This window comes from Aulostomus chinensis, chromosome 16 (assembly GCF_037954235.1).
Source record: "Aulostomus chinensis isolate RoL2024-O1b breed Wild chromosome 16, RoL_Achi_v1.0, whole genome shotgun sequence".
In the NCBI taxonomy this organism is placed as follows: Eukaryota; Metazoa; Chordata; class Actinopteri; order Syngnathiformes; family Aulostomidae; genus Aulostomus; species Aulostomus chinensis.
Genome location: NC_141335.1, coordinates 19,190,095 through 19,215,664, shown reverse-complemented (window position 1 = coordinate 19,215,664; position 25,570 = coordinate 19,190,095). Strand labels below are relative to the sequence as shown.

Here is a 25,570-nt window from a genome sequence, read left to right as displayed (position 1 = left end):
AACACAGTTATTGCAGTTATGATGCCATAAAACCTACAAAAAAGGAAAAATCTACATGCTACATAAAAAATATCATAACTATTTTTATTTTTACCACCTGTATAAAGTAACAGATTTTAAATATTTACAGGTCTTGCACATTTTGCATCCTGCAGTTCAGCTGAATGTTCAGAAGATGTTTTTTGCTGTGTGGCTGTTGGTCTCAGCAGAGTCAATTAATGAGGTTGTGACTCTCTACTTTTAAACCGCGGTTTATAATGAAATGAAAATAAACAGTCTTGATCTCAAACTTGCACGAATTTGAACCAAACATGAACTGTCTTACCCGCAAAGAATGCAGCTTCAGTAACTTCTCCCCCAATAATATCAAATAGTTTGCCAGCTCCATTAAATGACGTCAATGATCTGACCCGCCCGCACGGCAGATCTTGGGGCCCTCATCCTCACTGATATGGGAGCTGCAGTTCTCGTATCACATTTAAAAAATTTCTCATTCTTGGAGGATGTTAAACATAAGAAAGTTTATGAAATGGTGGCCGATCTGGCGACGAGAAGTTACACAACCTTCAAGAATTCTTGACTGGCAAACTCAGGCTCAGTGGTTTCTGATGAATGTTTCAAATTATCAGGTGAATGGCCTATTGTTGACCTGAATTTAAACTGAAACATGTCAAACAATTTGATGTATCACAATTTGAACCTTTGATTTTGCTTATACTTGCTGATAGCTGGATTTTCCAGCTTCTGCCTGTGATCAATGTTGTAATTTTTAAATAAAAGAGGAAAGGATAATCAACCAACACATGCTGTTCAAGCCAGCAGGATTTGTGGTTAAGAGGGTTAAAGCATGCTATTTAAAAAAGGTCTTGAATGAAGACAGATCTTTGAAATGATTATGATAACACAAGGGCTATTATGTCTGCTAACTAATGTGCTCATTATATTCCAGTAAAATCTATGGTCGTGCCAGCTTTTATTATTGAGATTGAGTTCAGGCTATGAAAACACACACAGCAGTACATAGCTAAAGTGTCAAGACAGGACGTAAGAGAGAAAATGAGTGGAGGTTTCCAAAAACGTTGTGTGGTGACAGGGATCCTACGGCCTGTGCACTGGGGTCGGAGTTACTGCGAAGGCTGAATGAGGAGCGTGTGTATGCTGTTATGAATGCGTGATGAGTAACAGCAGAGAGGCTGAAAGCCTGTGTAGCCGCTCCACCTTTGTGCCGCAGAAATTCTATCCTCAAGGGAAACCCCTCATAAACATTCATAACCCCCCCAGATGCTTTAGCTTACCTCTGTTATTTCTGTCATTCACACTCAGGGGGGTAAACACACAAAGAAAAACAGGTATCAAAGTGTTTTGTTGGTACTAAACCACCAGTAACCTACTTGACCCTCACCTGCATCAAACGGATTTGTTGTTTTATAGCCTGATTAGAAGGAAGGCTGAACATCATGAGGGATAAATTGTGATACAAAATATAACCAGGCAAAAATGACTTCTCACATTAAAGCTTTAGATCGGACTTGAACAGTTTCTTGAACAGCTTCTCCTTTCTTGATATATTTCATTTAATTGCTGTTTTTTTCTTCTTGAAATTGAGCTGTGGTAACACTCAAATTTCCCTGTTGTGGGATCAATAAAGTTCTATTTGTCTATCTATCAAGTTACAGTGGTGTAGTCTTTACTTAATGTGTTATGCAGTCCGACAGAAGTTTGTGTGTGTGTGTGTGTGTGTGTGTGTGTGTGTGTGTGTGTGTGTGTGTGTGTGTGTGTGTGTGTGTGTGTGAGAGAGTTGCTAGGCATTGGCCTCTGCTCTCAGAGTGCATGCATGCCAGGGTTGTGGTATTTGTTCATGCATATCTGCTTTGTACTGTGTTATTGTATTCATGAGTAAAAGGGGCAGCATAGAAGGAGTGAATGTGTGTGTTTCTGGGTCATGGTTAGTTCTTCTGTGGCCTGGGAAGCAATGAGGGAATAATGTAGCTCTCAGTGGTGTGTGTACCGGAGTGTGTGTGCATATGTGCATGCACATGTAGTGTAGTGTGTGCTCAGATGCTCTACAGGGAGCTGGAATGTAGGCTATGTGCAACTGTACCTACTGAGAGTAAATGTAAAAAAACACAGGGTTCTGTACTGGGTTGCAAACACATTGCTTACTCCAGCTCCATTTCTCACATACAGGATTCTTCAAGCCCTCTATTTCCTTTTTAGATTTATTCTCATATTTTTTTCACCACTGTTATATTTCGGTTTATTTTTGTACCATTCTGATCAAGAACAGATGTTTCCGACATATTGCTAATAGGTGTGTGGAGCATGTTGTGTACATTTACCATTAACATTTTTCTTATCATGCAAATCAGTATTGCACAAATGAGGTGAAGACATATGATGGTTGTGGCTTCACATTTGTTACTCGTGAACTGACAAACACCATCAAAAGATGTGTTTTATGTGGAAAATTGTCAAAAGATTAGGTGCAAATTGCAAGTCAATTATTGTGGTGGGGCTCCTTTTAAAATTAAATGAATGAACTTATTCAGTGATTTATCTCAACAAGACCTCATATCTTGCTGATATTTGTGAAATCAGTGGTTGAATATAAGGCCAATATATCATAGGAGTTGTTTGTTGTGTGATATTTATGTAATTTTCTGTTCAGTAAATGTAAAATAGTAATTGTACAAACAGTCATCTAATCACCTTGTAATTACTAGTCTACTTGATTGACTATTTAGCCATAAGATTACACTGTTCATACTTGGCTACATAGACTACCTTAATGAGTTTTGGGTCGATAATGTTAATTTCATCCACGATTAGTGTTCCACCCTGGCTCAAGAATATTATTATCCTGTGCTGTTTCCATTGACATGCTCAGTTCAGTGTTGTGGCGGCGTTCTTCTTAAAATATCACCTGAGGTCCTCGCAGTATTTTTAAATATTTTTTTTGTCTTAACCCCCATTTTGCTTCATTTCCTTCTACATTGCCAGCTCATCTTTCCAAGCTGTCCCAGGTTTTGTGCCAGGCCTCTGCTGTGAACGACCGCCTATTTCCAGTGTTGGTTTATCCATCTTTTCACCTTTCATGACACAGAGTTTCACCAGGGAGACGCAGCATATGGGAGGATTGCGTTGTCTGACAAATAATCCAACTTGGTCTAATAACAGCAAAATCAAACATCAGTTAGGTTTCTGTTACTATAATGCCCATTTCTCTTCTTCAATATTTTCAGAAATAGATTTTAATGTACTGTTAAGCTATAAAATGAAATCTTTGGAACTTGGCGACCGTCTCTGGAGCAGTAAATGCTGTAATCTGATGGGTTAGAATATTTTGAGGTCCATCCACTTTATCAGAAAGAGGAAAAATAAAACAAAATCTATGTCAAATATCTACCATGCCAATGATATGTTGTAAAGAGTAATGGATATATTATATCCGAGGTCTATACCAGTTAAGTCGTGTCCTTGCATTTCAAAGTGTGGAACAGCAAAGGATTTGTACATTGAAATATGTTTCTGAAAAGATTTGAGGAGAGAAATGGGCATCACAGTAACAGAAACCTAACTGATGTTTGATTGGTAGTTATTAGACCAAGTTTGATTATTTGACCCAACTGTTGTCCATATTATTGATATCTCTCATTTGTTTGAATTGGCATTGTAGGCGGTTGATGACGCTGCTGCAACACCAGCGCTCATGTCTCAGGAAAGCTGAACTGCAACCTGACATCACTGTGGCGGTCAATCAAATAAATTGGAGATCAGAGTTGAAGATGCCCACAGGAGGAAACACTTCATTATGGTTTATCATATTGTTGCAGTATTCTGTTGTTTCCTTAGCAACAGAGAACATGGGAGAGAGAATAACTGTGATGCCCTGCCCTGAGGGAGTAAAACGGAAATCAGCATGTAACACAGGGCCTTGTATCACCCTCAGGGCTGGGTAAGGTGTTACAATGTTCCTTCCCTCCACACCCACACCAACCAACTTTGTACATTCTTATAATCTTCTGTACTAAAAGCTGAGAAATGTTATTGAGCGCATAGTTTGGCAAAATAATACTCACATGTTCTTGTCATTGTTTTCAATTTAAACATATTTATTATCATTTACAGAAATCATCACAACAGAAACTATCACAGAGTCATTCTTAAACAGAGCAGGTTTAGAGCAATCTGATGTATTATAGAGCCCCCAATGGCAAAGAAAATCCTTTCCTGGGGCAACACGTCAGAGCAGAGCCGGGATCAGGCACCTTTGGTTGAGAGCGAGAGGGGAGGGGATCCTCCCCTTTATGGCTATTAATTTATTGATCAGGTTTTACGTATTCACTGATCCTTTGCTGTTCCACACTTTGAAATACACTAACACAATGTAACTGGTGTAGATCTTTTTTTTTAGTCTTGGGTGAGTGTTCCATGAACGTAATGCTGATGTGGCACAGATTTAAAGTCTCAAGGAAATGTATCGCTCCGCTGAAGTGATGGAAACGTGTCTGTATATGTGGATCTATGGATGTATGTGCATGTGTGCATTTGTGAGGGAAAGAGAAAGGGGAAGACAAATGAATCAGGAGGTTGCAGCTTCTCGATTGATCTGCAGATGTTTTACATATTGTTTTTGTGTGCGTGTGTGTGTGTGTGGGGGAGCTGTTGGCATAGATATATGGAGTTGTTCATCTTTTCTTCCCCTTTATCAGCAGTTCTCCTGCTGTCGATGAGCCCCAGTGTCAAGGAGATATTTGAGGACATTTGCAGTATGAGTGTGTGTGTGTGTGCGTGTGTGTGTGTGTGTGGGTGGGTGGGTGGGTGGTTGTTAGCATCAGAGACATAGAAAATTGACAGTAAATGTATGCGGACATGAAAGCTGTTTAATCTCCAGTGCAGCAGGAAATGCTGTGACCGCTATGTGTCTCTCTCCTCACCAAAGTTTTTCTTCAGGCCTGAAATTAAAGGAAAATGGCAGTATTTTTGATTATTATATTCTTCTACCGAATTTTTTGTGTCAAGATGATTTGAATTGTCCCGACCTTGAGTGGAAACAATATTACTGGCAGCTGTGACACGGTAGCATATGAAACAACAGTCAATGTCAAAGTGCTGGGTTCAGATTATCATTATCAGTGTCTGACAGTCTGAGCTTGTTGGCCTTGCAGTGAACATCTTTTGATGCAAATAATTGTCCAATATCATGACACTGAAGCCATCTTACACTCTCCGGGTTGGAAAACATTGTAATTTTTCCTTTCATATGCTTCTTGGGTGACCTGATCACAAATGAACAGCTCTAAGTGCAGGTGTTTGTACATACAGGAGGTTCTGAGACATTACTTAGACCATATTAGAAGGTACTACATATGGCAGTGCGTCAAAGAATTCATCCTGTGTCCCTCCGGAAGAGGGACCACAGCACATAGCTATTATCAAAATAAATTTTATTATAATTCTTATTACAGCTTAGATATATAACAAGTGTGTGAAGCTTTTTTGTTATTTTGTGCCAAGGAATTTACATAGTCTTGATTTTTTTTAATTTACAGTAAACTCTTAATGGGAAATGCAAATCGAATCCTCTTGCCAGTTAAAAAACAACTCATAAGGGGTCTTTGCAAACAGAAATAATGGATGTGTCAATTTGGATACGGATATGGAGCCACTAATACAGGAGCAAACTGATGTACTTGGAGCTGTCCGCTTGTGATTGGATCACAGAGATCATTACCCCTGTGTTTTCCCCTCTCTCTCCGGCAAAAGGACACTTTCATGCCACATCTTTCATCTCACCTCATATTGCATGTACACACACACACACACACACACACACACACACACACAAAATCAACAGTAATATTTAATCTACTTCATTTTATTTCTTCTTCAGAGGTTTACACAAGCAACACTTCTTCCAATCTTGGCTCTTTTTAAAATTGAACCCCTCAAAAAAAGTGTGCTGTGAGGGCAGTGCTCGCTGCTGCAATAATTCCACTGATGGAAACCTGAAGAGAGATACAATAAATATGGATTTTCATGGCTGATTCCAGTATTGCTGGATTGCATCTTTGGAGAGAGAATGGTTTGTGCTGATCAAGTGCAAAAAAGTAGAGGGCACTTGGAGAGCATATACACCTGCCAAGGTTATATGATGTCATCAATTCCAAAATCAATCGATAGTTCCTCAACCGAGTTCTTTGATCCACCCAAAAATGTCATCAAAATCCATCTATGCCTTTTTGAGTTATCCTGCTAATAGTCAAAGGCTCCTTGGTGGAGGTAGTTAAAAAGATATTCTGAGCCCTGCGTGTTGGGGTTGTAATGACTGATCACTTTCACTGTCTGCGTCAGTGTTGTGTGTGTGTGTGTGTGTGTGTATGAGTGTGTGTGGCTGGGTCCACATGTTCAATAGCACTGTCCCAGTGAAACATATCACAGTGGATCATTCAGTTGTCTGCAATATAGAGGAATTAACTAATGCAAATAATATATTTCCAAAAGACGTACAAATATGCAGCTGAATCATAACAAAAATGATAAATCTTGCCTTGTTTTTTTTCACCACACATACAGTTTGTGTTGAGTGTTACTGACCACAAGGCATCATATGCATCTTCCTCCCTAGTGTTTTCTGCACCACTTGTTGTGTACATGCAGCAGAATTTTAAAGATGTGCAAGTCTATAGACAGCGGACGTCACGCATTCATGTTTTCGTAGTATTCTCTTATATTCGTTGTCACACAAAGCAGTATGTGGGGGAATAAATCCTATGTGAGATTCATGAAACAAGTCAAACCTCCTCTACAAACAGCCTTTGAAATCAATTTTGACGTGTGTGCCAAGCACTATGCACACTGTAAGGAAACACCCCAGTAAACCCACATAAAGGCAGTAGACTTGAGTGCTATGTGCACACTAACCATTTGACATGTAGCATTAAACAGACAAAATAAATTTAAAAAGAAAGGAAAATTGCAACTCAAGTGCAGAAAGAAGAAACAATGCTTCTTTTTACTGCTTTGAGTAAAAACCTAGGTGACAATTTACAATAATCTAACAAGCGATCTGTGTGGTAAAACAGTGGGTTATGGGTTGCTGTCAGGTTTTTAAAAGCACATCCGAGGGTCAGTGGTTATACAGGATTATGCAGATCAGGGACTGTGGCCCATCAACAATTAGTGATGGCGATGGTTTGATATGTAAACAGTCCAAATTATTGAAAAAATGATTATAGAATATTCTTATGTCGTTTCATTAAGTATATTTAAGTATGGTATTTTAATAAATTGCTCTATCATCATTTATATTGCACAGCAAGTCGACTCTTACATTTTCAACTTACCTCATAAGTATAAAATACTGATTAATTAGGGGTTGGTATGTGCAGGGACCTCACAGTCTTATACATGCCATGTAACATGGGTCATATACTGTGAAATGATATCAGTACCAGGGGCTGGAATACCAATACAGTATTTTCAAAATAAAAAGGTGATGTGCGGCTGTATTGATTTATTGCGCAGCCCTGTAGTATGCCACTCAAGTTCTTTTTTTCAGCATGTTAGATTTGTGTGCTCCATTCAGCCCAATTCACAATTTATCATTTGAACCAATTATTAACTTCTTGAAGTACTGTAAACACATCAGCAGGGGTATAATTTACAGACCACTGAAAAAAACTGGAAGTAACTTTTGCTCAGTTAGCTCTGTCTCATGTGCCTTTTAATTCAGGAAGTGTGTGAAGTCGTCATTATGTCCCAACAGTTTCTTTTAGTGTTGATAGGGGGCCATTTGGGTTTGATGAACCATCCTTTTCAGTTTTGATTGCATTTTAATTGGGGGTTTAGCACAAGTTGCTATTGCATAATTGGCTAGTTAAAATTTGGCCTGGCACTTTTTTGTGTTATGTGAGGTGAAGTGCATACGTTCCGTTCATGACACATCACCGATTTAGACCTGATGGAGGCAACATTATTTTAGTTTAGAAGTGTGAATATGTTGCCCCAGAGATGACAGAGATTGTTTTGGAAAAGAAAGGTCACAGGTTTCATCTCACAGTGTCCGTTCTCTGTCTTGCTCTGGTGAAGTTCATAAATCTTTTCCTGGACCCTTACCCTCCTATACTCACACCTGTCTGCCGCAATTCTGGATGAGACTAACAGCTAAACTGCTCACATTTTAAAATTTAAAGATTTTGCTCTTGACGGAAGAGATTAGGACTACTGCAAAGATACTGTTCTCTTTTCAGTGGAATGTAATGAATTATTCAGTAAGATTTAAATTCACTTACCCCATTAGTTCATTAGAGTCAGCCTCATTTTTCTGTTTTCTGTTTACAGCCGTTGTGATGTAAACTGAATGAAATGTTTAAGTGTTTAAGTGAATACAACGAAGAAAGCAGTGATGCTGTTTTTGCTTCCTGACCTCTTTGATTCATTTGGTCAGAAAGTTCTGTTTATGAGACTAGCAACAACACAGTAGAGTTGGCTGTATAGGGATACTGATCAGCATATTGCAAACCTTCCAAAAATGAAGTCACAATTGCCCAAAACATATTTGTGTATAATTGATGCAGTCCTCTTTACGTCTTTGATCGAGCATAGAACCTGCAGATTTTTCCCCAGTGTACTGCAGTGCAGGTGTTCAGACAGATGTTAGTTGGAGCTGTCAATTCATTGCACGGCAGTCCAGTGATTGCAGGCTGTCTTAACTCTGCAAACCTATATTCAAAATCCTCTAATTGTAACAGTACAGCTTTAACTTTGGAAAACGAGTACATCTTATATGATGCCTGGCTTTGTTAAGTTAATGAGCTAACTCTACAGCATTAAATTGTTGAGTTTCCCAAAGTGAGGGGTGTGTGTGTGTGTGTGTGTGTGTGTGTGTAGTGTGTGTTTGCAAGATGATCTCAAATGGTACAAAAAGATTGTACAATGAATTGGTGTTTGTATGCCTCCACATTGTGTCTCAGAGGATGATTGTAGTGTACAGGCAGAACTCCTTCAAGTCATTGAAGAGAATTTATGTTTATTAAAGTGACGGAGACTTTAGACCACCATAACCTTTTCAGTTCATTATGAAGTCCCATTTGGCATGAATGCCAGCTTTGTAGAAATTACCTTCAGGGGTTCTAGAGATGTCAACAACAAAAAAAAAGAGTTGTACATATGGATGAATTTATGACAACATGAAAAATAATGCAGCAGGTGTGGAAGCATGAAAATTCCACTTTGTCTAAAGCTAAAAATTGCACGATGTCAATTATAATAATGTAATTGAATTTTAAATCAATTCAAATTGGTGTCTAATGAAAATGCATATTCTTTTATACGACTTCTGGAGATAACTGGGGTTATGAGTGACTGTGGGGTTCTGAGCTGAACATTTTAGGAAATCCTGCACTATGTCACTGATCACTAATGACCATATTCAGACCTGCTCATTACAGCTGCGGTGCCTTAACTATGAATGACACATCTGCTGCCATTAACTGATGCATGCTGTGTAATGACCAGACCAGTTGGTAAAGCAGTGTCCTGAATGTGTTCTGCTTAAGCCTAAACATGTCTCTGGGCTGTAGGCAAGAACTGGATGAACCAGTTGTGGTTCAGTTCAGTTGAATAACTTATCTGCTTGTTTGATGCCCATGTTAGCAAATAGCTTGCTGGGGCATGTTGGCATGTTGGCATGTTGCGTGTCGTCAGACAGACTCTGTTTGCCCGCTGATTATCATTCTTAGAGACAGGTCACTGTGCATTTTCAGCTGTTTTCCTTTTAAAAAATGTAGTTTGGAATTCTATTTCATGCTGGTGGCTGAACACAATCTAGTCCAATGCACATAGGTGACATTTCTGGCACTTCAGAACTTGTTTGAATTCTTGTCCAGCAAAGCATGTGGGCTCTAGATGTGCTTTAATGATCCTCTGCCTGAGAGTAGACATGAGAGGACTTTAAGGATTGACATAGGCTGCATTGTACTAAACGTACTAATACACTATTTTGGCCTTCCAATTCCACAGAAATTCCCTAATCTCTAATTTTTTCTTCAGCTCAAGGGCAGGCAGGATAATGTTTCTCTTCATTGACTGGAGGAATATGTAGGGATATGTTGAGCATTTAAATGAAAAATTAACTAGAAACATTGACCTTTCTGCCCAGCCATCTTAAATTGAAGAATGATATTCCCCCAGTTGGGGTCATACAGGAATCTCCATATCAGTGGTGAACATTGTTGAATGCAAAATGAAACATACAGGCTAATAAAATGTGTATCCCACATACAGTTACTGTTTTTAAATGGAAACATGCCTGGATAAACCTGATAGACTCACTAGAATACCAAATAGTTGTCTTTTTTCATCTGAATCAACGTTAGCCATTTTATTCAGCTACACTGGATTAGTCACAGCTCAACTTTGCCTCCCTTTCCTCCCTTCCTTTTCTTCCCATCCTATGCCTGTAGGCAGTAATTAACTGCCATGCTAATTGAACTAAGAAAGGGTACTGGAGAATACTTTGCGAGGAGGTACAAATATGTGCTTGTCGTCTCACACAAATGGAAATTGAATAAAATTCACATGTTTTCACATCTGTCCCCATCAAAATATCAACATAAAGAATTGCTAACTTAAATTATCTCCTTTTTCTGGAAATGTTGGGTTAATCTTACAAATTCAATTAGCAAATGGACTGTGGCAGGAATATTTTAAGATAGCATCAGAATGATCATAGGGGAAATGGCTATTGATTGTACGTATATAATCACATGGCAAATTATATTTTCTGTCTAACATTCCTCCACAAGGAATAAAATGATTATCCCCCTTTGCTAACTAATGGTGTTTTTGGTTTCACAATTTTCCAAAATTGAAAAAAAGTCTTATTGAATTTAATTTTTTTTTGACAGAATCAGTATGAGCAGCTAAAAATAAGAAATGCACACTCTCTGTAAAAAAAATAAATAAAAAAATGTTGATACCACAATCATACTATCTTATTTTATAATTACATTCAGAAAAAAAAGGCAACAATTCAGTTGACTAGTAATAAAATCTGAATATATGAAGATTGTATGGAGTTCCACAAGGCTTGGACCCTAAACTTTTTTCTTGTACACAACAAATGTGATGTTAGATATTACAGTTTGTATTGTGTGCACTATTTTTACACCAGGGAATGTTTTAAAAGAAATCGAGGCACGGCTAAGAGGTAGAGTGGCTGTCTAGCAACTAAACAGTTGCTGGTTTGAACCTCACGCTGACTATCCTAATTTATTTAGTGACTGACCAAACCCCTAATGGCTCAGGGCTGTGACACCCTGCACACCAAAGCCTTTAAAAATTGTGCGCTGAAAGACCTAACATGGACTGCACTCCACTGTAAAGCCAATCTGAGGATAACATAAACACAACTGGAAGCATTATAAATGACATGTCACAGTGTATTTTTGTCCAAGATTCATTTGAGAACTGTATGATCTGAAAATTCCATATCTTGACGATGTAAGTATACCTTAACCTTTGTAGATAGTTGTAAGAAGCAGAGCAGCTCAAGACACATTCCTACTGTATGTCCTCCTTTTGACATAATGGCTGGTATGCCCTGCACTTATTTTTATTTCATGTTATGGTTATTTCTTATTGACTTCTTTTATGCTTTTCACGCCTTTGTACTGTTTTAACTATTTCCTTTTACATTTCTTCAATTTATTTTACACTTTTGGTCTGCACCTTATTTCTTAGTAATGGTATCTGTGTGCTTGATCATGAATTTAATTTCTATTGGTAGGTTTGAATCTTTTTTTTTATTTGTGCATATTGTGTACTGTCTTGTGTGAGTATTCTCTTTTTTAGCATTACTGCATGGAAAACACTTGAGCTTCATTTTATGAAAGGTGCTATAGAAATAAAGATAAGACTAATAATACTACTGTACTAATGATGAATGATGAATGCGATTCTTGCGACCGCAGTTTTTTAGTATGAGATCCACGCAAGTACTGATACATGAGGCCCTTGGGCATGCTCCTGATGAGATGCAAGAATCGCGAAAGTTGCGGACGCACAAAAAAATCCGGATGTATCAATATGTGCGAGCGCCGGAATCCACGCACGTTTCCTTGATACATCCCAATCAGCATGGAATTGAGGTCGGGGAGGTGGAGGCGCGACAGCAGATTCTGTTTAGCAGCCTGTCTAGTGATGTCAGTATGAACAATAAACGTTTTGAGTGGGATAAGAAGTGTGAGAGGGTGAACGCGGTGGGTTCAGAGCAACACCCCCCCGCGGAGATGGAAAAAAAAGTGGTCGGACCTGTTATTGGCTAAAGTTCCCTTCTAATCACCAGTGTTGTTCATACAGTTTAACCACTTCTAATGACGGAAAGAACGAGTCGCTACGCGTGTTTTAAGTTTCGGTAGTTTCGGTTTTCGACGACGGTAGAAAAGTGTTCGCTCCTCCTTTACTGAACGATCAAAGTGATACAAAGCACAGTTTTCCTCGCTAAACCTGCGCGAGCATCACTACGTCATAAGCTTGCGCCACTGCTAGCGCTCTGAAAGATTTCCTCTCTATTTCTGATGCATGTCTGCAATTCTAACTTCCTAAACAATGCAAGCTAAACGTATGACTAAATTCAACACTGCGCAATCACTAAATGCAATAACTACAATCATCAATTGGCTTAAATCTAAATTTAATTAACAATATGGAAAATGGCTCTAACAGGACCTCAAGGTGGAGGTCAAGCGGTGTAAAGCTGCCCTCCAGCAGTACAACGGACCAAAGTGCAGTTCACGCAAGAATTTCCGCCAACTTCGAAGGCACCTCTGGAGTTGGCGTGAAACAGCGCAAGAATCAATGAACTTTTTGCGTTGATACATCTGAATGTGAGCGTTGATCCTGCCGTATGCAAGTTCTTCTTGCCATGTTGATACATGAGGCCCCTGGACTAAGCATCCGCCAACTCCTGGACAGTCTGTGGTTCAAAGTGGCGTTGGTGGATGGAGTGAGACATGATGTCCCAGCTCAATTGGATTCAGGTCCAGGGAATGGGCAGGCCAGTCCATAGCATCAATGCCCTTGTCTTGGAGGAACTGCTGACACACTCCAGTCACATGAGGTCTAACATTGTCTTGCATTAGGAGGAAGCCAGGCCCAACCGCACCAGCCTATGGTCTCAATGGGTCTGAGGATCTCATCTCAGTACCTAATGGCAGTCAGTCTACCTCTGGCGAGCACATGGAGGGCTGTGCAGCCCCCCAAAGAAATGCCACCCCACACCATTACTGACCCACTGCCAAACCGGTCATGCTTGAGGATGTTGCAGGCAGCAAACATTCTCCACGGCATCTCCAGACTCTGTCACGTCTGTCACATGTGCTCAGTGTGAACCTGCTTTCATCTGTGAAGAGCACAGGGCGCCAGTGGCGAATTTGCCAATCTTGATGTTCTCTGGCAAATGCCGAACGTTCTGCACGGTGTTGGGCTGTAAGCACAACCCCCACCTGTGGACACCGGGCCCTCATACCACCCTCATGGAGTTTGTTTCTGACCGTTTTAGCAGACACATGCACATTTGTGGCCTGCTGGAGGTCATTTTGCAGGGCTCTGGCAGTGCCCCTCCTGTTCCTCCTTGCACAATGGCAGAGGTAGCGGTCCTGCTGCTGGGTTGTTGCCCTTGTATGACCTCCTCCACCTCTCCTGATGTACTGGCCTGTCCCCTGGTAGCGCCTCCATGCTCTGGACACTATGCTGACAGACACAGCAAACCTTCTTGCCACAGCTCACATTGATGTGCCATCCTGGATGAGCTGCACGACCTGACCCACTTGTTTGGGTTGTAGACTCCGTCTCATGCTACCACTAGAGGGAAAGCACCGCCAGCATTCCAAAGTGACCAAAACATCAGCCAGAAAGCATAAGAACTGAGAAGTGGTCTGTGGTCACCACCTGCAGAACCACTCCTTTATTGGGGGTGTCTTGCTGATTGCCTATAATTTCCACCTGTTGTCTATTTCATTTGCACAACAGCATGTGAAATTGATTGTCAGTCCGTGATGCTTCTTAAGTGGACAGTTTGATTTCACAGAAGTGTGAGTGACTTGGAGTAACATTGTGTTGTTTAAGCGTTCCCTTTATTTTTTTGAGCAGTGCACATAAAATATACACAGCGTATATAAAATATACACAGGGTTGTTCAGACACTTACCAAAATTGATGTTGATGGGTTTAAGTTCATGGCCGGCCCCATCTGTGTCGTGCAAAAAAACAAATGCAGGGTCGAAGGGGTCATACTCCTGTATGTTGAAGCTGGCTGAAGGTCGCAAAAATTTACATTGTGTTCACCCTGGAGGAAATTTCAATGAACTTCAGTCAGCTTTTATAGCATAGGTCAGTGTGACCCCATTGACCTTACATTCATTATTGCCCAACATTCCAGGGCTGAGAGGAACAGCATTGCTTTGTGGAACAAGACCTTCACCAATCGGCATTATCATTGGTATGTTGTAAAGATAGAGCTGGGCTTCAGAATATTTGGACTGTGCATTTAAATTCTGTGATGGATTCGATGCGCTGAGAGTTTTTCAGTCTGACTGGTGAGAGGAGAGGGGTGGTTGATAGGTAACCTGAAGATGAGGATGATGCTGTAAATTTGGTAGATGTCCCTTGTAGTTGCAGGCAACAATGCCTATTGCATCATGTACAAAAGGTTTTTAGTTTTTGGTTGAGGTGAGTGACCCTAAAGGAAATAAAAATGTAAGCATTATATATATATATATATTTTTAATTTATTTTTTGACTGTCATTATGTGTTTCTTTTATCTGTGTCAAACTGTAGATCATGAGACTATGAATCTGTAATGGGTTCACTAAAGTGAGGCAAGTATGGAGCATGGCTATGAGATGGTTTCCCTGATGTTCCTTTAAGAATAGTTGTTAAGTACCAAGTTTATTGATAGGCAGTCCACCTATCTCTGCTCCTGCTTTGAGTAAGGAGCAGACAAATTAGGATTTTCGTCTACCTGCACCTCTGGTCACTCAGTGTATTTTGATTGTGAGTGTCTTTGCATATTTAGGCATTATGGGTATTCTCCAATAGGATATAATTTAAATAACGGGCACAGCTCAAATGACCAGGACCAGGATGGCAGCACTGTTGGGGGTGAGGCATAGGTGGAGGCAATTGATGTTAATTTTTTTACCCTTCACTAGAATGATTATGACTATGAATATTCCTTTGTTGCAGTTATTGTCCCAGACATGCTGAAAAGCATTAAGAAACTTACATTGTATTTTCATCCAGTTTAAGACATATTTCCCACATTCCCCTGCCCCACATGAATACAGCTGAATATTTCCATGTTGAAATACTCCCGTAGCAGGTAAAGAATCAGACAGTTGTGTTTTCCTTATGAAGAAACAGAGATCAGAGTTTTTGAGAAGTCTCAGAAGTTTGTGAAAGACATGGACAGAAAAAAAGTGTTTTCTTCCTCAGAGAGGTAAAACTGAGAGAAGAAATCTTTGTTGTCACAGAAAGCCGTGGAAATATGCCCTTCAAGTAACAAGCATAAACAACAGTGATGGAGATAGCGTGTTCGATTTGTTTTCACCAAAAAATGAATACATTTGACGATCGGGTTCATGATTTGATTTACTGTAGCAAAATCCGACTGATTGACAGAAATGAAGGTAAGGCTTTGAAACTAATCTGACTGACAGTAAATCTGTTGTTTGATATACTTTACAAAGCTTTGAGCTCAGTAAATACCATCTAGCTAGGCAGATGTGGCTCCCCTTGTTTTGAGAGGTAAGCTGGGATATTACCGTATAGGCTCTACTGCATCACAGTGGAGGCAATGTGCTAGTGTGTGTAGGTGTACAAGGTGGGGAAGGGGGAGATTGTTGTTGTGTGTACTTATGGGGTGTGTTTATGAATGTTACTGTCTTGTGTGTGTGTGTGCGTGTGTGTGTTTGTGTGTGTGTGTGTGTGTGTGTGTTTTCTTGGGAAGTAGGGTTGATTCTCTTCCTCCAGCAGTGCAAATCCAGCTTATTGATTAGCCTCTTTGTGGCCAGGCTATTGATTGTTTGCCTGCTAGACCTCAGAGAGCACTGCTGCCTGTGTGTGCGTGTGCGTGTGTGTGTGTGTGTGTGTGTGTGTGTGTGTGGTGTGGGTGTGCATATGACATTATTAGTCACAGAACACCGTGGCCCTTCACATGCATCCCCTCAAACAAACTCCAATCGACCACAGATAGGCTGCAGCTGCTGCTGTGTGTGTGTGTCGCATCCAATCTTGAGAACCTACATGCAGATGCTCAACTCTGTCCAGATGTATAGAGCACCTCATGATAACGCTCTGCAAATCTTTGCACTGAATGAACAAAGATTTGAATTTTCTCTTCGACACACTCTCATTTCTATCTTCAACAAAGGCAAGCGCCAGTGTTTTCCATGAAGGAAAGCAGCCCCTTGTTCTCTTTGATAATTTATTCATGGGCTGAAAGAAAAAGGCAACATACGCCAGCAGTCTAATGGGACGACAGTGATTTAGTGTCTGTAAAGCATGCTATAGACGTGTGATAGAGCAACAAAGAGAGAGGAGGAGAGAGGTAGAGGGAGGGACAAATGAGAGAGAAATGATGATGGATGGAGGTGAGGAGAGAGTGGGAAAAATGAGAGATAATGGAGTTACCTCTTGCCTAAACAGCACTGTGGGTTTTTTCGTGCACGGGATGCACGGTTGCTACAATGCGGGCTGGCAACAGAGCCTGATGGAGAGATCTGAGCTGTATCCCCTCACTTCTATTAAGGAAAATTTTAGATCACTGGATGATAGACATGCTATTAGAGGGACTACCATATTTTGTATGTGTTTCACAGTGACACAGACATCTTCGCTACCACCTACAGCTGTCAGACCCCTGCCCTCGAACTCAGCACTGCACGCTCTTGAGACACAAGCATTGCTTATGCAAAGTTTGACATCTGATGAGTAGTTGTAGAGTTCATCAGATGTCACAGGCAGATAGATAAACACATTGAATGAGTTGCTTTTTTTGAAAGAAGGTATAGAATCATCAAGATTCATGAATGATCCTGCAGGCTACTCTAGGTTCTCTGGGAGGGGTGAGACGAGGGTTTGGGATATGCAACTTTACCCTCAGTTGTCTTTGACACAGTCTCTTTTTTAAAGTCTCAGTCTTCCCTATCATTTACTGATCATGGAATGATTGTTTTTTTTTTTTTTAAGTGATTGATCCCTTTTCTATTTTGTGACATTAGCTTTCATTTCACAACACAGAGACTTCAAGCTTTAGCAGCTAAATTCACTGTAGCTTCTCTCTGATTATCTTTGGCCTCAAGTGGAATTCTGGCAAACTCGTTCATGTACTCTGTTCATCCTCGTGCTCCTTCCTCTCCACCATCGACCTCCTTCTCTTCTACTCTCAGATGTGTCATCCTTGCTGAATAGCTAACTCACTGAAGTTAAAGGTAAGCTAGAACCTGCTCGTTGTCTTTAGCTAGCACCCAAAAGGTCACTGGTTTTATCCTCACTTCCCCTGGTGACCATGTTGGAGTGTCCTTGAGCAAGATACTGAAACCATAGTTGCTCCTGATGAGTGGGATGGCCCCTTACATAGCAGCCGCCACCATCAGTGTGTGAATGGGTGAATGAGATGGCACTTTGTGAGTACACACACTGCACAGCTGGCCAGGAGGGACCCACTTGACTAGGGGTTTGAGTTAGAAAACACACACTTGGTGGTCTGGATTTGAGACACAAACAATCAAACAAAAGCACTTTGTGGCCCGCTAAGGTAGAAAGGTGCTATGTTAAAATGAGTCCATTTATCAATGAGTCTATTTAGTCATCAGGATATCAGCTCAGCCGCACATTAGACAAATCAAGCCCTTCAGCCCTGACTTCACCCATATAAGTGATGTACAGTATACTGACCTGCATAAACTGCTTTCCCTCGATTATTTCAAGCTGCTAAACTTGGACTATGAGATTGGCAGTTGAATCTGGCTCCTTCAAATGAATTTTTTAATCTTGGGACTATTTGACAATTCATCTGTTTGACCATTTTATAAATCACTGATAGAGTCATTATCTGCCTCCTGTAGCCCCTTTTACACAGGACATTCAAGGAAGAAAAGTTATATTACATTGTGCGGTCTGTATACAGTTCACAGAGACAGAATGAGGGAAAAGATTGATGTTTTTTCTCATCGGCCAGCTCATGTAGTAATGCTGCAAAATCGACAGCTGCGTGAAAGGGACCAAAGGAACAGTGAAACAGCTCATTCAGAACCCAGTAGCTATGGAGTTTATATGTCACAGTGTGTTGTGGAACTCAAGGACTTATACATTGTCGGCACTACCCTGGCATTATTTGGTTCTGTGTAAAAAAACAAAGTATCATAATGACAGGGTCAGTTTTAGCATTCTGTTGCAGAATCTCTGGGTAAAAGTGTCTTGTGTACTGTATATCTAAATGCTTGCTGCAAATGTGAATAATGATGAATTTAACCATAATCAGCAAAGAAGACAGTATTTATTGGGATAAAAGCAAGGAATACAGTATTTCAGTCTACACTGATCTATAAATGATTGAGGGCGGTTCTTACACTATCTGCTGGCCACAGCTTCTTTATGAAAATCCTCTCCCTCAGTTCATTAAATCCCTGCAGCATCTGAAGGTACCAGAACTGTGTCGAATATGTTGATAAATCCACAGCCTCAGAGAAGTGCCGCACCATTATGCACGGCCATTGACTGTGTTTACCTACATTAAATCGCCCGAAAAATGACACCCGGCTGCTCAGTGTAACCACACTTACCTCTATACACATCAAACTGGTCAGTTCTAATTCCATGCTCTGCTGTTTTATGAAGGATGGTTGGCATTATCACAGTGCTATTAGAGTAACTACCAGAAGGAAAAATAGTCTGTCACTGGATACAGATCTGTGATGGAATGTTCATGTTGTAACCCTCTGAACAATCCAGGAATCAAAGAGAATTAAATGTCACCAAAGCACTGCCTACATAGAGCAAGAGAGAATATCTTCGCATTTATTATATCAACCAAAGCTCAGTTCATGCTTTCGTATCCTTTTTTAGATCCTGGCAAATGACAGATACATGTATTCTAACACAGTTTAAATAAAGAACCTAAACCAGCAATTCTTTTTTTTTCCAACTGAAAACCACATGTATCGTTGATGGATTCAGGTCCACGTCTTGATATTTTACTGCAGTGTACTTGAATTCTACATATTTTGTCGCAAATATACATAACAAAGGCATCCTACAGGTTGAAACACTACTATAGCAATTGAATTATGCTATTGCCTGATCTGGTGCCAGATGATGTAATTCAGCTTTTATCACCAACAACCTGCCCCCCCCCCCTCCCCCCACCACTCCAATAAAACTAAACCACTCCACAGACTGTGATGAAGACAGTAAAGCCACACCACATAATCAGTGCTGAATATGAATGTACGTTGTATTGAAGATTAATTTCTACTGGTTAGAGTTTAGACATATTTTTACCACTACAATGACAGTTTTTGAGAGTGAAGTACCGAAAAAAAAAGGAAAATTTTATACCGGTACTGAATGTACTGATATCAATTGAAAGGTGGTTATTTTTATTTTTTGCTGTGAAGTGATCAGATTGATAGTGTATCTTTTTTTTACTCTCATCACAGTGCAGTGCAGGTAAGCATTTGGCATTTTTTTAAGCCTCCGCCTCTCATGTGAAAGATAAACAAACTGAGAGAAATAACAGAGTAAGTGATGTGTGCAACAGTGAATGAGGAGAGCACATTACTGAGGCTGTAGCTCGAACTGATGCAATGATGTTTGCTTCATGGGATTCTGGAGGAGAAAAGACTTCCATCTCAAAAAAGTGATTGTGTGTCACGCTCCATTTTGTCTGGTTAGAGCATTTCTCCTCACACATACATGCATACCCTTTCTGCTTCTTTCAGCACTGTTCCCACTTTTTAGCATTTTTCAGAATTATGCAGTAGGTGGAGTTTATATCAGGTCAGGAGTTTAGTTACTGTTTGTTTTGGGCTGATGTTTACACCAGGGGTTGGCATTGGTGTTCAGGAAAATGAGGCATGGTTGCAAGCAGGACCGTAAACCTAACCATAACCTAATTCTATTCCGGGCCCTATAACCAAGTCTTGACCTTCAAACAGCCCTCTGAAGATGTAAGGACTGGCTGAAATGTCCCCACTCTCCACAAATGTCCTCACTTTATTGTTTGAATAACTATTCTCGTCCTCAATGTGTCGTCAGTATAAGGCAACAACCATCCTGAAGCGAAGGTAAAATAGCTAGCTTTCTTTACATCTGTAAGCTATTCAGACAGCACATTGAGAGCTGTGCCCCGATATGGTTTACCTTTGAGGGGCATTAGCTAGCGAGCTTGAAGGTGAGCTAGTGGCATTGGGAGCTCATAGATGTATTAAAATGGAGCTCATCTATCAAACTAAAATTAAAGTCAATCGTTTACTAGTCGGTGGTACGGTGGTGCAGTGGTTAGCACTGTCGCCTCACAGCAAGAAGATTCCGGGGTTGAGTCCCGGCTCGGGCACGGGATCTTTCTGTGTGGAGTTTGCATGTTCTCCCTGTGCCTGCGTGGGTTCTCTCTGGGTTTCAGAGGTTTCAAAGACATGTAAATGGGGACTAGGCTGATTGGATACTCTAAATTGACCGTAGGTATGAATGTGAGTGAGAATGGTTGTCCGTCTATATGTTGGCCCTGCGATGGACTGGCGACCATTAACAGGAATAAGCGGAAGAAAATGGATGGATGGATGGATAGTTTACTAGTCCATTTTCTTCAGTGCTTCAGTGATGTTGCAAGGGTAGTTGTCACCAACCTTTCTAAATTCTTTATTGAGACCTGTGTCCGTCCTTTAGGTGTTTTGAGATGACTTTGCATAAAGTAATCCAATGCATGGTGTTTTATAGAGTCCAGGCTGTCCTGATTTTACTGTGCAAATGACTTCTACAAACTCACAACTCACTATCAGGTGTGATTCTGTTCCTCATATGTAACAAGTACAAGAACACACACAAACACACACAGACTCAGAAAAATCATAAGTCTCGACTGACTGACATAAGTCAGATGTGAGTCAGATGGTAAAAAGGGCTGTCAATCTCAACCAGCTGTTAATTTTTTTGGGTTGTAATGCCCTTATTTCAATTGTCAAAAATTCATTGTCAAGTTAGTTCAATTTTATTGGTATAGTGCCAAATCACAACAAAGGTTATCTCATGACACTTAACAAGTAGGTCTACAGGTAGGTCTAGTCTCTCAATGCCTTCAAATCCAAGCTAAGAATCTTTCTGTCACATTAACGTGTCACGACCCTCACAAATTTTTCAAAAACTGATCTATTGTTTCATGGCTGCACGGTGGTGTAATGGTTAGCACTATCGCCTCACAGCAAGAAGGTTCCGGGTTTGAGTCCCGGCTCGGGCATGGGATCTTTCTGTGTGGAGTCTGCATGTTCTCCCCATGTCTGCGTGGGTTCTCTCTGGTACTCTGGCTTCCTCTCACCATCCAAAGACATGCAACTGGAGACTAGGCTGATTGATACTCTAAATTGACCATAGGTATGACTGTGAGTGTGAATGGTTGTTTGTCTTTGTATGTTGGCCCTGCGATGGACTGGCGACCTGTCCAGGGTGAACCTCGCCTCTCGCCCGTTGACGCTGGGATAGGCTCCAGCCCCCCCGCGACCCTTAATGTAGGAATAAGCGGAAGACAATGGATGGATGATCATTGTTTAGTATTTTAATGTTATATGGGCAAATAAAACTAATTAATAATCATAAACTATCTCACACAATCACACCAGAAAGTGTTTCGTGGGTTTGTAGAAGTCATTTGCATAGTAAAATCAGGATGGCCAAGACCAGTCATTCCCAGCCTGTGAACCACGGCCCACCAGAGGGACACAAAGGTATTGCAAGTGGGCTGCTGAATGATTATTGTGGAAATGTAATAATGCAAAAATAAAAATATACAGAATTATGTTTTGAATGTTAAAACAGTTTGATTTAAAAAGATATTTCAATATAAGGAAATATTTTCATCATTTTGTTTTGTTTTTCCTTCAAATATTAGACATGTGACAAGCAAATGAGAGATAGGACATTTGGTTATTATCGGCAGGACCACTTTGCAGAGGGACCTGATTGCACTTAACTTGTTTATATTTGATGCTGATGGGTGAACTGGAGTCTAAGGATGGATTGCTGGCTAGCAACAGGGAGAATTAAAAGAAAAGAGAGACAACACACTGACAGTGAATCGACAAAAGCTATGTGATTTTGTGCTAGTTTTAAAGATTCTGTGTTAGCGACTGTGGAGCTTCCAACATGTTTCTCCTGTATTCAGTTCAATCCTCTTTGTTCAAGATTCAATAAAAAAGTGCTCTGGATTATATGACCCCTGTATTTATGGGGTCGGAGTTGGGCCGCGAACATTTTTGAGATTTAAAGGAGGGGTAGGCGCCACCTGATTTTGTATTTTTTCTTTTCTTTTTTTTAACATATTCTTTTATTTTCTTTGTAATTTTTACAAAAGAAACTTGATACACAAACAATATGGCATAAATTTGTCCAAATTGTTTTTCAAATCATTCTCTGATCTTGAACCCTCCTTCCTTGCTCCCACTCGCCCTCCCCGGTAAACTATGTCACTAAATAGATCAGTGACCATTACATAGCATTTCATTCTAGCTCACAAACTATATTGACAATAAATTACAGCAAATATAGCCTCATTAGCTAGCTAGCAAAGTTGGAAAATGGGTCTCTTACCTGTCCAAAAGAAAGGCTGCTATTTGTGCGTCCATAGCCAGACCTTTAGATTCTTTTAGACTCCTCCAGTGAGCAAATGAATCCCCAAGAATCACTTGCATTGCACCGAGCCTGTTATCGTACTTGCTCTTATCTATTGCTTGTTCTATAAAAGACCTTTTTTCTTTTAGTTGTGTTTTCGTTTGGATCCATGCTTGTCCTCCTTGAAGCAGCACACCAAACACCAATCCAACATGGCATTGACACCTGCTTTAGGCTTCCTGGTCTCAGCCTTTTGACGGACAGCTTACCTGCCCAATCAGGTGCAGGCTGGTTTTGGCTGTTGATGGAAAGATAAACTTATCCATGAAAACACACACACACACACACACACACACACACACACACACACACACACACACACACACACACACACACACACACGCACACACACACACAAAATCAGAATTTCAGACTGACTGTGGAAATATAATGAAGTGCTCTCTCTAAAAACTATCTCACACAATCACACCTGATAGCGTGTCGTGAGTTTGTGAATGTCATTTGCACAGTAAAATCAGGACGGCCTGGACTCAATAAAACACTGTACATTGGATTAATTTATGCAAAGTCATCCCACAGTGGCAACATGTTCCTCTTACACACACACACACACACACACACACACACACACATCCATGCAAGCACCCCCCCTACACACACTCACACATACACACTGTGCCTCACGAGTCAAAACCTTTTATTAAAAACGTCCTGTTGCTAAAGTAAACACATGGCCCCTCCCCCTCACAGACCTGCCTTGTCAACAAATAATCTCATTCGCTGCAAAGATGGTGTATCTAGAGCCTCTGTAACTAAGGGATAAAGAAAACAGCAGAGGTTCTGTTTAGAAATACTCTCAATTCAAATGATGATGGAAATGTTAAAGATATCACAAAACCCATTCACAAGTGATGTTACAGAGCATTGCCAACTTAAGGTGAAAACCAAGCAAATTTGCCTGAACACCTGAAGGACAGACACAGGTCTCAATAAAGACTTTAAAGAAGTTGGTGATACCTTCCCTTCCAACATCACTCAAGCACTAATGAAAATGGCCAAGTAAACTACCGACTTTCATTTTAGTTTGATAGATCAGCTACCATTTAATACATCTATGAGCTCTCTTTTGAGATGCGGCTAGCTCACCCCGGGCTAGCTAGCTAATGCCCCTCAAAGCCAAACAGCATCGGGGCAAAGCTGTCAAAATGGTGTCTGAACAGTTAAAGGGGATTAGCTAGTTTGTTAGCCACTAGCTAGTTTATAGATGTAAACAAGAGCTAGCTATTTTAGCTTTACTTTGAGATGGCTGTTGCCTTGTATTTGGTACATATTGAGGATTGGAATTGGTATTCAACCAATAAATTGAGGACCTTTGTTGGAAAGTGAGGATATTTTAGCTGGTCCTTACATCTTCAAAGGGCTGTTTGAAGTTCAAGACTTAGTTTTAGGGTTAGGGTTAATATTAGGTCTTGGTTAGGTTTACGGTCAGGGTTAGAGACAGACATTTAATTGAGATGGTAAGGTTTATGGTGAGGGGCGAGGGAATGCATCATGTCAATACACCAAGATAAGTAAAGGGATGTGTGTGAGAGGGAGTTTGTGTGCGCATGCAGGCCCTTAATTTATGTCCCTGTGCTTTTGTTTGATTGTTTGTGTCTCGAATCCAGACCACCAAGTGTGTGTTTTCTAAATCCAACCCCTAGTCAAGTGGGTCCCTCCTGGCCAGCTGTGCAGTGTCTGTACTCAGAATCAAAGAGGCTGTTAAGTAAGTGTGTTTGTGTGTGTCTAAAACCAACAAACAAATTTTAACCTGAAGCTGGCTGACACTTTTTCAAAAATACAGCCTAAGAAGGCTCTAGACACTCTCCAAGCGTTCCTGTTCAGTAACAAATAAGATTCACTTCTGAAATACCCGGTAAATTAGTGTGCGTGTGTGTGTGTGTTGTGTGTTTTGATTTGATTAGGTATTCTTTCCCAGAACAGCACCGTCACGCATCAGTTGTCAGACCACACCGTGACCTTCCTCAAACACCCATGCATTTGTGTGTCCTATTTGTGTCAATGGATGCATACGTTTTGAAATCTGTGTGTATTTGTGAATTTATGCTGTATATAGATGCATCTTGGCATAGCTTATATTACAAGGTTCAGTATTTGTTGTTACTTATATATGTATGAGTGTGTGTCTTTTTGCTTGCTTTGTTTTACCTTTGTGTTTGTGTGTGTTAAAATGCGAAAATGTTAGTGTTAGACGTTGTGTGTGCTTTTACGTTTGTCTTTGCTTTTAAAACTCGATAACTTGAAACTTATTTTGAGAGAGTGAGGACACTTTGGATGAACCTTCTTATGAGGGTATAGTGGTTAGTATGGTGGTGAATGTCCTTACAAAGATAGCTCTACAAACATGTACAGTATGTGTATGCCTGTGTGTCAGTGCCACCAGCTGAGTGACAGATCATGTTGAATGGTGCAGAACTGCAGCAGCCCTACGCTTAACAGTTCAACACACACACACACACACACACACACACACACACACACACACACACACACACACACACACACACACACACACACACACACACACACACACACTACCATCCTGCGCAATGTGTTATTATTCTTCCCTTCTCAGCCCATCCTTTGTCTCTCAGCCTCCATTCC

General features: G+C 40.5%; 1 protein-coding gene across 6 annotated transcripts in view; it reads left to right on the top strand.

Annotated features, from left to right (window-relative positions):
• The window catches only part of smap1 (small ArfGAP 1), a 121,108-nt gene that overhangs the window by 40,153 nt on the left and 55,385 nt on the right, over positions 1–25,570 (top strand). The window lies entirely within an intron of this gene.